The sequence below is a fragment of the Canis aureus genome, chromosome 3, assembly GCF_053574225.1.
Source record: "Canis aureus isolate CA01 chromosome 3, VMU_Caureus_v.1.0, whole genome shotgun sequence".
Lineage (NCBI taxonomy): Eukaryota > Metazoa > Chordata > Mammalia > Carnivora > Canidae > Canis > Canis aureus.
The window spans coordinates 27,480,027-27,493,110 of record NC_135613.1 but is presented as its reverse complement, the minus strand read 5'-3'; the positions used below and the strand labels follow the sequence as shown (position 1 = coordinate 27,493,110).

General features: G+C 44.2%; 1 long non-coding RNA gene across 2 annotated transcripts in view; it reads left to right on the top strand.

Moving 5' to 3' along the window:
- The first annotated feature begins 5,543 nt into the window (after positions 1-5,543).
- Positions 5,544-13,084, top strand: part of LOC144310426 (uncharacterized) — a 36,995-nt gene continuing 29,454 nt past the window's right edge. For both annotated transcript variants that reach the window (XR_013376155.1, XR_013376154.1), the window contains exon 1: positions 5,544-5,615. This is a non-coding gene — a long non-coding RNA (uncharacterized LOC144310426). The remainder of the gene's footprint in view (positions 5,616-13,084) is intronic.

The window sequence follows — 13,084 nt, the reverse complement described above, 5'->3', positions numbered from 1 at the left end:
AGCTCAAAAGAAAATTAGCTTCTTTTCCTTCAACAGACCATCAATGACAATGTCACCTTGTCCCAGAAATGCACTGGCACATCATTCGGTCCTAACAGTCCTTGCGTTAAGCAACGCAGCTTTGTGTTTATGGCAGAACAGGTGTGGACGATGACCACCTTTTGGAAGAGATGGAGTCCCTTTTATTTGTTGCAAATTAACTTTTTTTTTTTTTCAGAGACTTTACTTATTTGAGAGAAAGAGAACAAGCAGAGGGTGCGGGAGGGGCAGAGAGAGGAGCAGACTTCCCACTGAGTAGGGAGCCTGATGTGAGACTTGATCCCAAGACCCTGGGATCATGACCCGAGCCGAAGGCGGATGTTTAATGGACTGAGCCACCCAGGCACCCTGTAAATTACCTTTTTAAACCAGAGAGATATCTTTTGTGTCTTGAAGAAGCAAACAGTTAATATGATGTGTTTTGGGTGACTTGTACCCATGGAGCACCAGAGTCTATTGGGTAACATAAAAGTCAAAAATCTCTTTTTGGTCTGTTTTGAAACTGATCACCATCTCTGCTGCCGTCTCTACCCTTGTGTCCTGTGGGCATAACTTTTTGCGTATGGTCCTCAGTTATGACAGCTCCCTAGAAAGAAGTTGATAAGAGTGACTTTGCCAGGTGTTTTGAACCTTTTCAGCACTTTCTTAGCACTGACCATCAAAATTCAGTGACAATCTATCAGGAACGTATTTGCGCTGTGACACAAACAGTGAACAAACAGTTGCACAGTTGCACCAACAGTGCAGCGCTGACACCAGTCTGGAGGCAGAACTTCGTCCCTGACACATTCCGATGACATTTCAGACATCATGGGGATCCACTCATTTCTATTCATGTAAAATCATAGGTTATACAGATGTAGAGTTAATGTATGTTAATTAAATATTTAACCTAATCTATATTCGTTATAGGCTTAATTTATATTAATTTATATCTCAGATAACCATCGCATGTAAGTGGCTATTGAATGCCTCCCTTGTTGATTGCACTACAGCGCTAACCCTTGGGAATCACAGCCACCCAGCACCACCCCAGGAGTATCAGGAGCTTCGTGGGAGAGGTGAATGAGGATCGACTGAAAAAACAGCCTGAACCAAGGCGCAGAGGAGGTGCTTAGTGTGTTTGCAGAAAGCTGGACCCAGCTTGCTAAGACTTGGGAGGTAGATGGGACTAGATCACATCACAAAGTTGAGGAATTTGGATTTTTGTCCTTCAATAGCGAAGAGGAGAGGCAAGGAAGGATTTTATTTATTTATTTTTAAGATTTTACTTATTCATGAGAGACACAGAGAGAGAGAGGCAGAGACATAGGCAGAGGGAGAAGCAGGCTCCCTGTGGAGAGTCTGTTGTGGGACTTGGTCCCAGGACCCTGGGATCATGACCTGAACCAAAGGGAGACGCTCAACCACTGAGCCACCTAGGTGCCCCCAAGGGAGGGTTTTATTTTTTTTAAAGATTTTATTTATTCATGATTGAGAGAGAGAGAGAGGCAGAGACACAGGCAGAGGGAGAAGCAGGCTCCATACAGGGAGCCTGATGTGGGACTTGACCCTGGGTCTCCAGGATCATGCCCTGGGCCGAAGGCGGCACTAAACCGCTGAGCCACCCAGGCTGCCCCAAGAAAGGGTTTTAAATGAGGGAGTTATGTCGTTCTCATCCAGGTTATCAGGTGATGATAGATGCCATGAAAAAACACCAGGCTTAGGAGGGTGTTGGGATGCAGGGGGGCCCTTTTAGGTAGGAGATCTATATGGAACAAAAGGAGAGTGCCACGTGGCTATCTGAGGAAAAAAAAAAAAAAAAAAGCATTCCAGGCAGAAGAAATAGTGATTGCCAAGGCCCTGGGGTAGGACTGGGTGATGCCTTCTTTGAGCAACACCCAGGAGGTCAGTGTGGCTCCAATAGAGTTGATCAAGGAGGAGAACAGTGAGGCTTTGCCAACAGAAAGGTGGTAGAGGGACAGATACAGATTCCTGATGGCTATTTTAAGGACTTGCAGTTTAAGGTGAGTAGTATAGTAGGAAGCCCATTTGGAGGAAAGATGGCAATACGTGAATTATGTTTTAAAAGACTCATTCCAGGCCCCTGTGTGGGGAGGTCCTCAAGGGGGGCAGGGCAGAAGTGGAGAGACCGCCCTCTGGAGGCTGGAACTGGGGGTGGTGGGAATGGCCAGACTATAGCTACTTTGAAGGACCAACCAGTAGGATTTGCTGGAGAATCAGGTGCGAGAGAAAAACAGACATCAAGGATGACCTCAGTGTTCTTGGCCTGAGAGCCTGGAAGGGCGGTGTCCCCTGTAGACAAAATGTGGACAGCCATGAGTGGAGCAGGTTTGCACAGGATTGTCAAGAGTGCTTTGGACATGTTGGTTTGGGGTGCCTACTAGCCCCTCACCTTGGGCAGAGGTCAAGAAGGAGCTGGAGGCGTGCAGGGTCCAGGAGGAGGACCTGGACCGTAGATAATACCTGGATCAGCAGGTGTGTAAATCCACAAGGGCCTCATGAGTCCCCAAGAATGTGAGGGCAGACAGGAGGGGCAGATGAGGGCCCAGGAGACCTACCAAGTCTTTGGCAAGAGCAATTTTGATGGCGTCGAGCATTGAGAGACTGATTAGAATGGGCTCAGGAAATAACATGGAAAAGCCTCATAGGCTGAGCACCTCCTCTTCCGGTGGAATAGTAACAATGATGGCAACGCAGGTGTCCCAGCTCTGCGCCGTGCGTGCAGCATGTGCCAGAGTCTCCAGGATGAGGGACAGAGCTACAGCAACGTCTCTGCTCTCCAGATGACTGAAGGGAGGTGGCACAAGGTCCAGAAGCCTGCCAAGTTCCTGCAGCTTATGAGCGCTGGGCCTGCGACAGGGCCCCACGTCTGGCCGGGCTGCTTGTGTCGCCGTACTTGACACTGTTGGAAGGGGGGAGCTCTGTGACCAAGCGCTTTCAAGGGGAGCCCTGGGTGCTCAGGGGTCCTTCCACTGCAGGGATGCCTGAGAGGAGCCACTTTGTGGAACTGGAAGAGTATGGCCCTGCCCAGCCCTCCCTGAAAAGGGAGTGACCACAACGTGTCTAGTGATAACAGCACTACTCGATGGGCCTAGATTCTTATAAACTAAAAGACAAGTCCATCCATTTGTCTTGAAAATGTCACATTTCCATGAGACCTTGTAGGCAGCCACAGATGGGCTGCATCTTCACTTTCAGGCATCATTTTTCTAGCCGACACGTCCATCCCCATCCCTGTGACCTAGAAGGCCACTTTCCAAAGAAGGATGAGCTGCCAAAGCTGTGACACTCCGGGTCTGGACTTAATGCGCCGGGGGATGCGTCACGCATTGCGAATGAGGGCGGGAGAGGAAGGGTGCCAGGTAAATATCCACTCTCTTTATTGATTTGATTCATCCAATTGCATAGGAGCCCCTTTTAGGCAATGTTCAAGGGAATGACTCAAATGTCACCTGAATGAGGCCCAAAAGGCTTCCGCCAACATTTTTTCATATTTCTGATGTCACAGGAGGCTTTTAGTTACAGAGAATATTCCTTGTGTCTGAGGTCTGGGTGTGGAGTTCAACAGAACCGTAGATCTATGAGGAGAATGGGCGCTGAGCCCAGCTGGGATCAAGTACCACATTGGGCTCCCCGCTCAGCAGGGAGTCTGCTTCTCCCTCTCCCTCTGCCCCTCCTCCAGCCTCTGTGTGGGCTCTCTCAAGTCAACAAATTTTTTAGAATCTTAAAAAAAAAAAAAAAACCGCACACTGATAGCCAAACAAAGTTGTGTTTTTTGACTCATTTCATAAAACCATATATCACGAGGAACCATGCAGTATCTCAGTAAGGAGGTATTGAAAAGGACCTACGGGATTTGGGGTGGGTGATACGGCGGGGTGGGGGCTCCAAGAAGCAGGGCTGTGCTCTGGATTGGATGAAGAGGTGATTCTTTGCTTGGATATCTCAATAATTCTAATCCAGAAAATAGGACAAACCATCTGAGGCTACTGCTTTGATTGGAAGAGAAGCAGCCATCTCGCATGTAAGCCAGAATAGGGGGTGTTGGATTATTTTTGTGTTTCCAATGAGTTGTTTTTGTCTGAGCAGACCTGCTTTCCGGCGCTGTTGTTTTGTCTTGGTCCAGGACAGACACAGGGTGACCTTGTCTGATGGGGTTCCATGAAATCAGTGTTCAACAGGACCAGCTGTGGGGGCCAGCCCCACTGCCAGGAGCTCTTACCATCCATCTGTGTGCTTATTTCTCAAATACATAACACAGTAAGCTTTCTCCGTGATGGACACTCAGTGATTTGTGAGCACAAATTTCATTTAATCAAATGCTGCCTTACGATCCTCCCTCACCTCCTATGTCCCCTCACCCTGCTCTGGCTTTTCTCCACAGCCTCTGACATGCAGTGGGTTTATCTAGTGTCTCTGTGTTCCATGAGGGCAGGGCCTTCTGCTCTGGTCACTGCTGTATTCTCATGACCTGGAACATAGCAGGTTCTTAAAATTTTGTTGATGCTGACCTTTAATTAAAGAATGTGTTATCTGGGGGCATCTGGGTGGCTCAGCTGGTTAAGTGTTGCCTTCGGCTCAGGTCATGATATCAGGATTGGGCTCTCTGCTCAGCGGAGACTGCTGCTTCTCCCTCTGCCCTTTCCACATGGTGGTTCTCCCTCTCTCTCTTTCTCTCAAACAAAGTCTTTAAAGAAAAAAAAATGTGTTATCTGTATGATACATACATGCCTGGCCAAATCACACCTGGGCTTTTCTAGTACAATTACCCAATGTGCTGATTTCCAGGGCCATTATTCTAAAAGATAATTAGCAGCAGTCTCATCCACCCACCCATTATCCACCCATCCATCCACCTGCCACCCACCATCCATCCACCCGCTTACAGCTTTTATTGGTTTATACATAGGTCTCATTCAGAAAGCGAACATCTTTGGAACGTTTCCCAAAGAGTTTTCCTTTCTTGTTTTTCTGTGTCCATGTGTCTATAATCATAGGACTGCTGTATCAGGTGCTTCGCTAACATCTGGGCTGGGCCGGGGGGTCTGGGAGGCAACACTGGTGGCCTGAGCACGAGGTCAGGAAGTGCCTTGGCCCTGGCAGTGCAGTAGTCCCGCGTAGGACCACCCGGGGTCAGGGGTACAGGGCGCAGGGAGAGGGGGACTGCGGATCCGCACGGGGGCGCCGCCTCTCGTCCCAGCCGGCCAGAGCGGAGGCGGGCCCTGGGCGTGGCTAAGGGGCGGGGGCGGGGCGAACCGGGCAGGCGGGGCCTGGAGGGGTGATGGGGCGGAGCTGGGGCTGGGTAAGGTGGGGCAAAGCGTGGCGGGCCGCAGCGAGGGGGCGTGGCCTGGCGGAGGGGGCGTGGCCAACGCCCTGAGGGACTGGGCCTTGGGGCGGGGCCGGGCCGGGCCGGACGGGGGCGGGGCCGGACGGGGCGGGGCCGGACGGGGCGGGGCCGGACGGGGGCGGGGGCGGGGCCGGGCCGGGCCGGGGACGGGGCCGGGCCGGGTGGGGCGGGGCGGCCTGTGGTCAAGACTGGGCGAGGCCTCCCAGGACTGCGCGGGTGGAGCCTGGTGAGTGAGACGGGGAGGCCCCCAGGAATGTGGGTGGGGGGCGGGTAAGGAGGGGCTTCTGGGGCCGAGCCCCAGGAGGTGGGAGGGATTTGGAGCCCCGGGCTGATTGCTGAGACACAGCTCTGGCAGGGGGGGTGTTGGTACTTGGACAGTTGTGCTTGAAACCCGGGCCCTGTTTCTTGCTGCATCCCTAAAGTCAAGGGCTCTGGTCTCGCGGGCCCTTGGAAGTCGCCTGCACCGCACCTGTTCGAGTTATAAGGCATTCCAGGTGTCCAGGTTTAAGTCTCCGTGGGGACCTGCGTGCCACCCGTCTCCCTGACAACACGGGGGAAGGTCTGGCCGAGTCTGGGGGCTCAGAGGCTTTCAGGGCTCTGGCCCTTTCCCGCAGTGCCGACGGCTCGCTCCAAACCAACAGATGACAGTTGGCCCCAAGCGACGCAAATGGTTACTATTTATCTCCAGACACGGAGAATCCATTTTAGCATTGCCAGAGAGTCCTATCCAGCTCAGACAGGGATGCTTAAGACAGTGTTCAAGCTCGTGTGGATTTTAAATAAATATAAAAGAAGTTATTTTTTTCAGACTTTATTTATTCATGAGAGGCAAGACATAGGCAGATGGAGAAGGAGGCTTCCCCTGCAGGGAGCCGGATGTGGGACTCCAGACCGCGACCTGAGCGGAAGGCCGACGCTCAACCACTGAGCTACCCAGGTGACCCTAAAATAAATTATTTTTTATGTTAACCCATAGGACGCAAACCCATGCTACATCAGTCAAGGTAGATCAGATTTAGGGATGTGATCTGTCCCGTCACTCACTAGAATACTCCAAACAAAAGCAATTGGTTCTAATAGGGTTTCCCTATGTCAGTATTTTTCTTCTAAAGGGAAATATCCTCTGACTTAAAAAAAAAAATCCATTGACAGCTGTTGGCCATATCATTATTTTTATAACATGGTACAGCACATTTATTTCCCGTATTTCCTTATTTCACAAAAATGGATTTCCTCTAATGTCCTTGATTTAGAACACTGCTTTGCAATCCCACACCGGTTTGAACTGGATTTGTTAGTTCAGATTGACTCAGTTAAGGAGTGTGGATTTCGTTGTTTTTTTTAAATTTTTTATTTAATTTTAAGTTATCATGCAGTAAAATGTACCCTTTTTGCCAAACAGTTCTTTGAGACCTGACAAGTTGATAATCATGTAACCACCACCACAATCAAGATACAGAATAGTTCCATTTGCCCCCAGAGTTCCCTCATGCTGACCCTTTGTGGTCTGTGCTTCCTCCTACCCACATCCATAACAGTGCCCCCTCTATCCCTAAAGTTTTGTCTTTGTGTGAATATCATTATCAATGAATCATCCTACGGCACACAACCTTTTGAGACTCACTCTTTCATTTAGCATAATGCATTTGAATTTCATCTGAATCAATACTTCGGTTCTTTTTATTACTTTATATTCCATTTTGATGTGCCGTGATTTATCCATTCACCATTTGAAGGGCAGTCTCTGGCACTTATGAATAACACTGCTATACATGCTGGCATACAGATTCTGTATCACTCTACAATTTTTTTTCACTTGGGAGTAACATTGTGGTTTTTGGTGCTATTAGAAGGATCCTGTCTGTATAATTCCTATTTTTAATTGCTCACAGCTAGTATCTAAAAATACTTTCTATTTTTGTATATTACTTCATATCCTGTGATCTGGCTAAATTTGTAGTTCTAGGAACTACCTTGTAGATTCCTTCTAACCACTAACTTTTAGCTAGAATCCACAAACTCTGATGTTATATTTTTTCATTCAGTTTAAAATATTTTCTGATTTTTTTCTTGTGACTTTTCTATGACTCATAGATTACTTAGAAGTGTACTTTGTAATTTCAAAATGTTTTGGTGTTTCCCAGATATCTTACTGTAATTGATTATTAGTTTAATTTCATTATGACCAGAAAATGTACTTTGCAAAATTTTAATTATTTCAAGTTCGTTAATGTTTGTTTTATGACCCAAAATATGGCCTATTGTGATGAATGTCTCATGTGCACTTGAGAAGAATGTGTATCCTATTGTTTTTGGATAGAATGTTTTATAAATCTAGATTGAGTTGATTTATAGTTCAGGTCTTGTATATTTTGCTGATTTTCTGCACTAAACATTATTAATTATTGAGAGAAGACTGTTGAAATCTCCAGGAATAATTATGAACTTTCTTTTTCATTCTATGATGATTTGTTCCATGAATTTAGAGCAGGCACATTTAGGAATGGTGTGCCTTCTTGGTGGTCTTTTTACTATTATGTAGTGTTCTTTTTGATCCCCTATTCATCATTTTTCTTTTGAAATCTACTTTGTCTATATTAATATAACTGCTCCAGGGTTTTTTTTTTTTTTACTAGTATTTTCTTTCTTTTTTTTTTTCTTTCTTTCTTTTTTTTTTTTGACTAGTATTTTCATAGTATACTTCTTTTATCCATTTGCTTTTAACCTGTCATTATATTTCTCTAAATATAGCATATATTTGGGTCTTGTGTTTTCAATCCTGACAATCACTCTTTTAGTTGATGTAATGTAGACCATTTACATGTAATGTAGTTATTGATATTGCTGACTTGATAAAATGTTGACCATTTTATAGAATGTATTTTTTTCTCTCAATGTTTTTTGTTCCTCTGTCCCCGATTTTCTACACTATTTTGATTATTTGAATGTTTTTATTTTTAAAAAGATTTATTTATTTATTCATGAGAGAAACAAAGAGAGAGGCAGAAACATAGGCAGAGGGAGAGGCAGGGTCCTCGCAGGGAGCCAGATGTAGGATGCGACCCCAGGACTCTGGGATCACCTCCTGAGCCGAAGGCAGATGCTTAACCACTGAGCAACCCAAGTGTCCCTATTTGAATGTTTTCAGTACTTCATTTTAATTTATCAATTTTGTTTGCCCATTTCTCTTCATATTATTTTATAGTGGTTACTCTAGGGATTATGATACGCATACCTAACTTTCACGGTCTATTTAGATCTTATAAGCATCTAAGTCCTTTTATCCTCCCTTTTTAAAAAAAGATTTTATTTATTTATTTATTTAGAAAGCATCAGTTGGGAGGAGTAGAGGGGAGGGAGAGGGAGAGAATCTCCAGTAGACCTTGCGCTAAGTGCAGAATCCATTGCAGGGCTCGGTCTCACAACCCTAAAATCATGACCTGAGCCAAAACCAAGAGTTGTACACTTAACCAACTGAGCCACCCAGATGCCCCTACTCTCTGCTTATATTATAATTGTTTCTACATATTACACTTATATTCACTGAAAATTCTACCAGACAATACTATATTTTTTCTTTCAGCAGTATACATATTTTAGAGAAATTAAGAAAATAGTCCATTATACTGAGTCAGGTATATACCACTTCTATTGTTCTTCCTTCATTCCTAAAGGAATTCCTGAGTACCAAGTTTCCCTATGGTATCACTTCCCCTTGGCCTACAGAATCTCATTTAGTATTTGTTTTTAAGCAAGTGTACTGGCAGCAGATTCTCTTAGTCTTCCTTCATCTCAGAATGTCTTTGTTTTGCTGTCATTCCTAGAGAGTATCTGCACTGAATATAGAATGATACTTTGCTGCCTTTTGTCTTCTGTAAGATCTGGTGAGGAATCTACAGTCATTCCAATTGTTCCCTGTACAAGATGTCACTTTTCTCTGGCTGCTGTCAAGATCTTTCCTTTATCTTTGGTTTTCACCAGTTTATTATATATCTCAGCCTGATGTTCCTTGAGTTTATCCTGTTTGATAGTTCACAGAACTTCTTGGATCTATAGATTTATATCCTTCACCAAATTTGTGAAGTTTTAGTTATTATTTCTTCAAATATTTTTCCATACCAGTCTCTTTCTCTTCCCTTTCTGGACCTTCAGTGGCACAAATATTAGATGTTTTGTTATTATTCCAGAGGTCCCTGAGTCTCTGCTCTGTTCAATTGTTTGTAGTTAATCATTCTCTTCATTTTTCAAATTAAATAATTTCCATTTATTTATCTTTGAATTTACTAACTCCTTCCTCTGTCAACTCCATTCTGTTTTCTTCCAGGCATTGTATTTTTCAGTTCTAAAGTTTCCATTTCTATTTTATGCTTTTTATTTTTCTGCTGAGGGCTTATATCTTTCCATTCATTTGAAGTGTATTTACCTTTACCCCCTGGAGCACAGTTACAATACCCACCTTAAAGCCTCTGGTTAATTCCAATATCGGGGTGAACTCAGGGTTGGTATCTGTTGATTTTCTTTTCTCTTGATAGTTGGTTATATATTCCTGGCCTTTCCTGTGCCAGTGTTTGACATTTTGATTTTGTTATGAGACTCTGTGTCCTGCTAAAGTCCTCTGGAGAACACTGACTTGCTGTTTAGTGGGCAGTTACCTGGCTACATTCCTACCAGAAGGTCTATTTTACCTTCTGTCAATGGTGGTTTCAATGTCACTTAAGTTTTTCAAATCTTTGTTGTGTTCTTTTGTGTCTGTTTCATGCATGTAGCACTTGGAGGTTGGCCTGGGGTGCAGGCAGATGCTATGTTTGCAGTTCAGTTCTCAAAGTCTTTGCTGTGTTGCTCTGGGTCTCTCCTGCATATGCACAGCCCAAGGGCAAGCTGAGGACATGTGCCCATTGATACATAGAATTAAGAGATCCCCTTCACCAGCTCTCCTGTCTCTAATCCCTTGAGCACCCTCTCGCTCTCAGGGGCCCATTTCTCAGTCCTGTGGCCAGCAGTCCAGACTTTCTCTCTCAGTTATCACTATGTTCTCTGCTACCTTATAGATCAGAGACTGGGGTTGATGTCAGGTCAGGGCCTGGAGAGATAAAATAGAGAAAAGAGAGAAAGAAAGAAAGAAAGAAAGAAAGAAAGAAAGAAAGAAAGAAAGAAAGAAAGAAAGAAAGAAAGAAAGAAAGAAAGAAAGAAAGAAAGAAAGAAAGAAAGAAGAGAAAGAAAGAGAGAGAGAGAAAGAAAGAAGAAAGAAAGAAAGAAAGAAAGAAAGAAGAAAGAAAGAAAGAAGAAAGAAAGAAAGAAAGAAAGAAAGAAAGAAAGAAAGAAAGAAAGAAAGGATTCTTCCATACTCTCTTGTGAGGACCCTTTTTCCTGATTCTCTGGCAAAAAAAAAAAAAAAAACAAAGACAAAACAAATAAACAAATCCCAGAGCTACACAGTTCTATGACCAGAGTTGCCCTTAGCCAAACTCAAAGACAGGAAAGAAAAGAGGAGAAACAATCAGAAACTTTCCACTTACCTCCCAAATCTTCAGGTTTGATTTCCCTACCAGTCTACCTTCTTGTTTACCTTTCACAATTATGAAAGAGTTGCTCTTTGTTTTTTCTTCATGATGTCTCTATGTCACATTTTGTGCAAATCCTCAAATAATAACATTTGCATTCAGAACACAAAGGAATAAACTGCACACATACACACCTCGTTTGCCCAGTTTGTAGACCAGTAAGCTTCTGAGCAGGGATGCTCCTAAAAACATGCTCCGCATCACTTGCCATCAGGGAAATACAAATCAAAACCACAATGAGATACCACCTCACACCAGTGAGAATGGGGAAAATTAACAAGGCAGGAAACCACAAATGTTGGAGAGGATGCGGAGAAAAGGGAACCCTCTTGCACTGTTGGTGGGAATGTGAACTGGTGCAGCCACTCTGGAAAACTGTGTGGAGGTTCCTCAAAGGGTTAAAAATAGATCTGCCCTACGACCCAGCAATTGCACTGCTAGGGATTTACCCCAAAGATACAGATGCAATGAAACACCAGGACACCTGCACCCCGATGTTTCTAGCAGCAATGTCCACAATAGCCAAACTGTGGAAGAAGCCTCGGTGTCCATCGAAAGATGAATGGATAAAGAAGATGTGGTTTATGTATACAATGGAATATTACTCAGCCATTAGAAATGACAAATACAAAAAAAAAAAAAAAAACTACAAATACCCACCATTTGCTTAGACGTGGATGGAACTGGAGGGTATTATGCTGAGTGAAGTAAGTCAGTCGGAGAAGGACAAACATTATATGTTCTCATTCATTTGGGGAATATAAATAATAGTGAAAGGGAATAGAAGGGAAGGGAGAAGAAATGGGTAGGAAATATCAGAAAGGGAGACAGAACATGAAGACTCCTAACTCTGGGAAACGAACTAGGGGTGGTGGAAGGGAGGAGGGCGGGGGGTGGGGGTGAGTGGGTGACGGGCACTGAGGGGGGCACTTGATGGGATGAGCACTGGGTGTTATTCTGTATGTTGGCAAATTGAACACCAATAAAAAATAAATTTATTATTAAAAAAAAATGTTCCCTGCATGATTAGTGTTTTAAAAGCCTGGAGAATGCGTCTGTTCTTTTGACCTTTGCAAGGTCAATCTCATGTTCATTCTGCATCCTGTATACCTCACCCCACCGCCATTTTGTTAGCCTGTGTATATGGAGCAGCTAACTTAACCAGTGTGCTTTGAAATGCATTTTAGAGAACAATGGCTGCATTGGAGTATACTTACATTACAGCAGGAGATCCCACTTCCAGGAAATACAACTCCTAAGTTTATGTGAGGTCTCTATTAGTCTTTACAGTGGATTAGGGTTGGAGTCTCATTCCTTTCATTCTCCCTGTATGCAGGCTGATTGTGTTAATTGTTTGGGGGAGCCAAAGTTTTTAGAGGGAAGAATGGAGTCACTGATTTCAAAATGAAAAATGTCAGGATGCAGCTCAAGAATTCGATGGTTTCTTTCCTGGTCATTGAGCCTGTAGGTTTCTAAGTGCGAGTGGGTCTTACAGTCTCCCAACTTTACCTATTCCTGCATTTTTTTGTGCACACACTTTATTTAAGATGCATTAAATTTGTTATGAAAATGACTCTGTCATACTTTATTCTCTTTCATCCTCTCTTTTACCACTTAATAGTATGGCACATGGTATATAATTATAGAATATCTAAGAGGCATTACTTATTTAAAGGTTCCTAGCTGTTGAAACTGGTTTTGCTCGGACTGAGAATCTAGACTTCAATGTAGAATTGCAGTAGTGACAGTAGTGCAGACTCTGTGAACAAGATGACTCTTGTGAATGGGTGGGTGGTCCCACTCACCAACTGGGTAACACAATTTCTCAATCTCTCTGTGCTACAGTTTGCTCATTTGCCAAAGGGGAATTGCAGTCAATCTTCTCACTGTGAGGATTAAAAGAGAGGGTGTGAAAATGTGCTTATCATGGCGTATGGTATCAGCTCTTACTGTCGTCCTTTAGGTGTGGAGATCACACCATCATCACTGTTTACTGACAGGCAGTGCTCCCAATGTGCTAGGTGCTGGCACTACTGTGAAAAATAAGACACAATTGATGCAGCACATTCAGATGGGGAAGACAGACACACAAACAGATCTTCATAATACAGAATAGTGAATACGATAAGAGAGA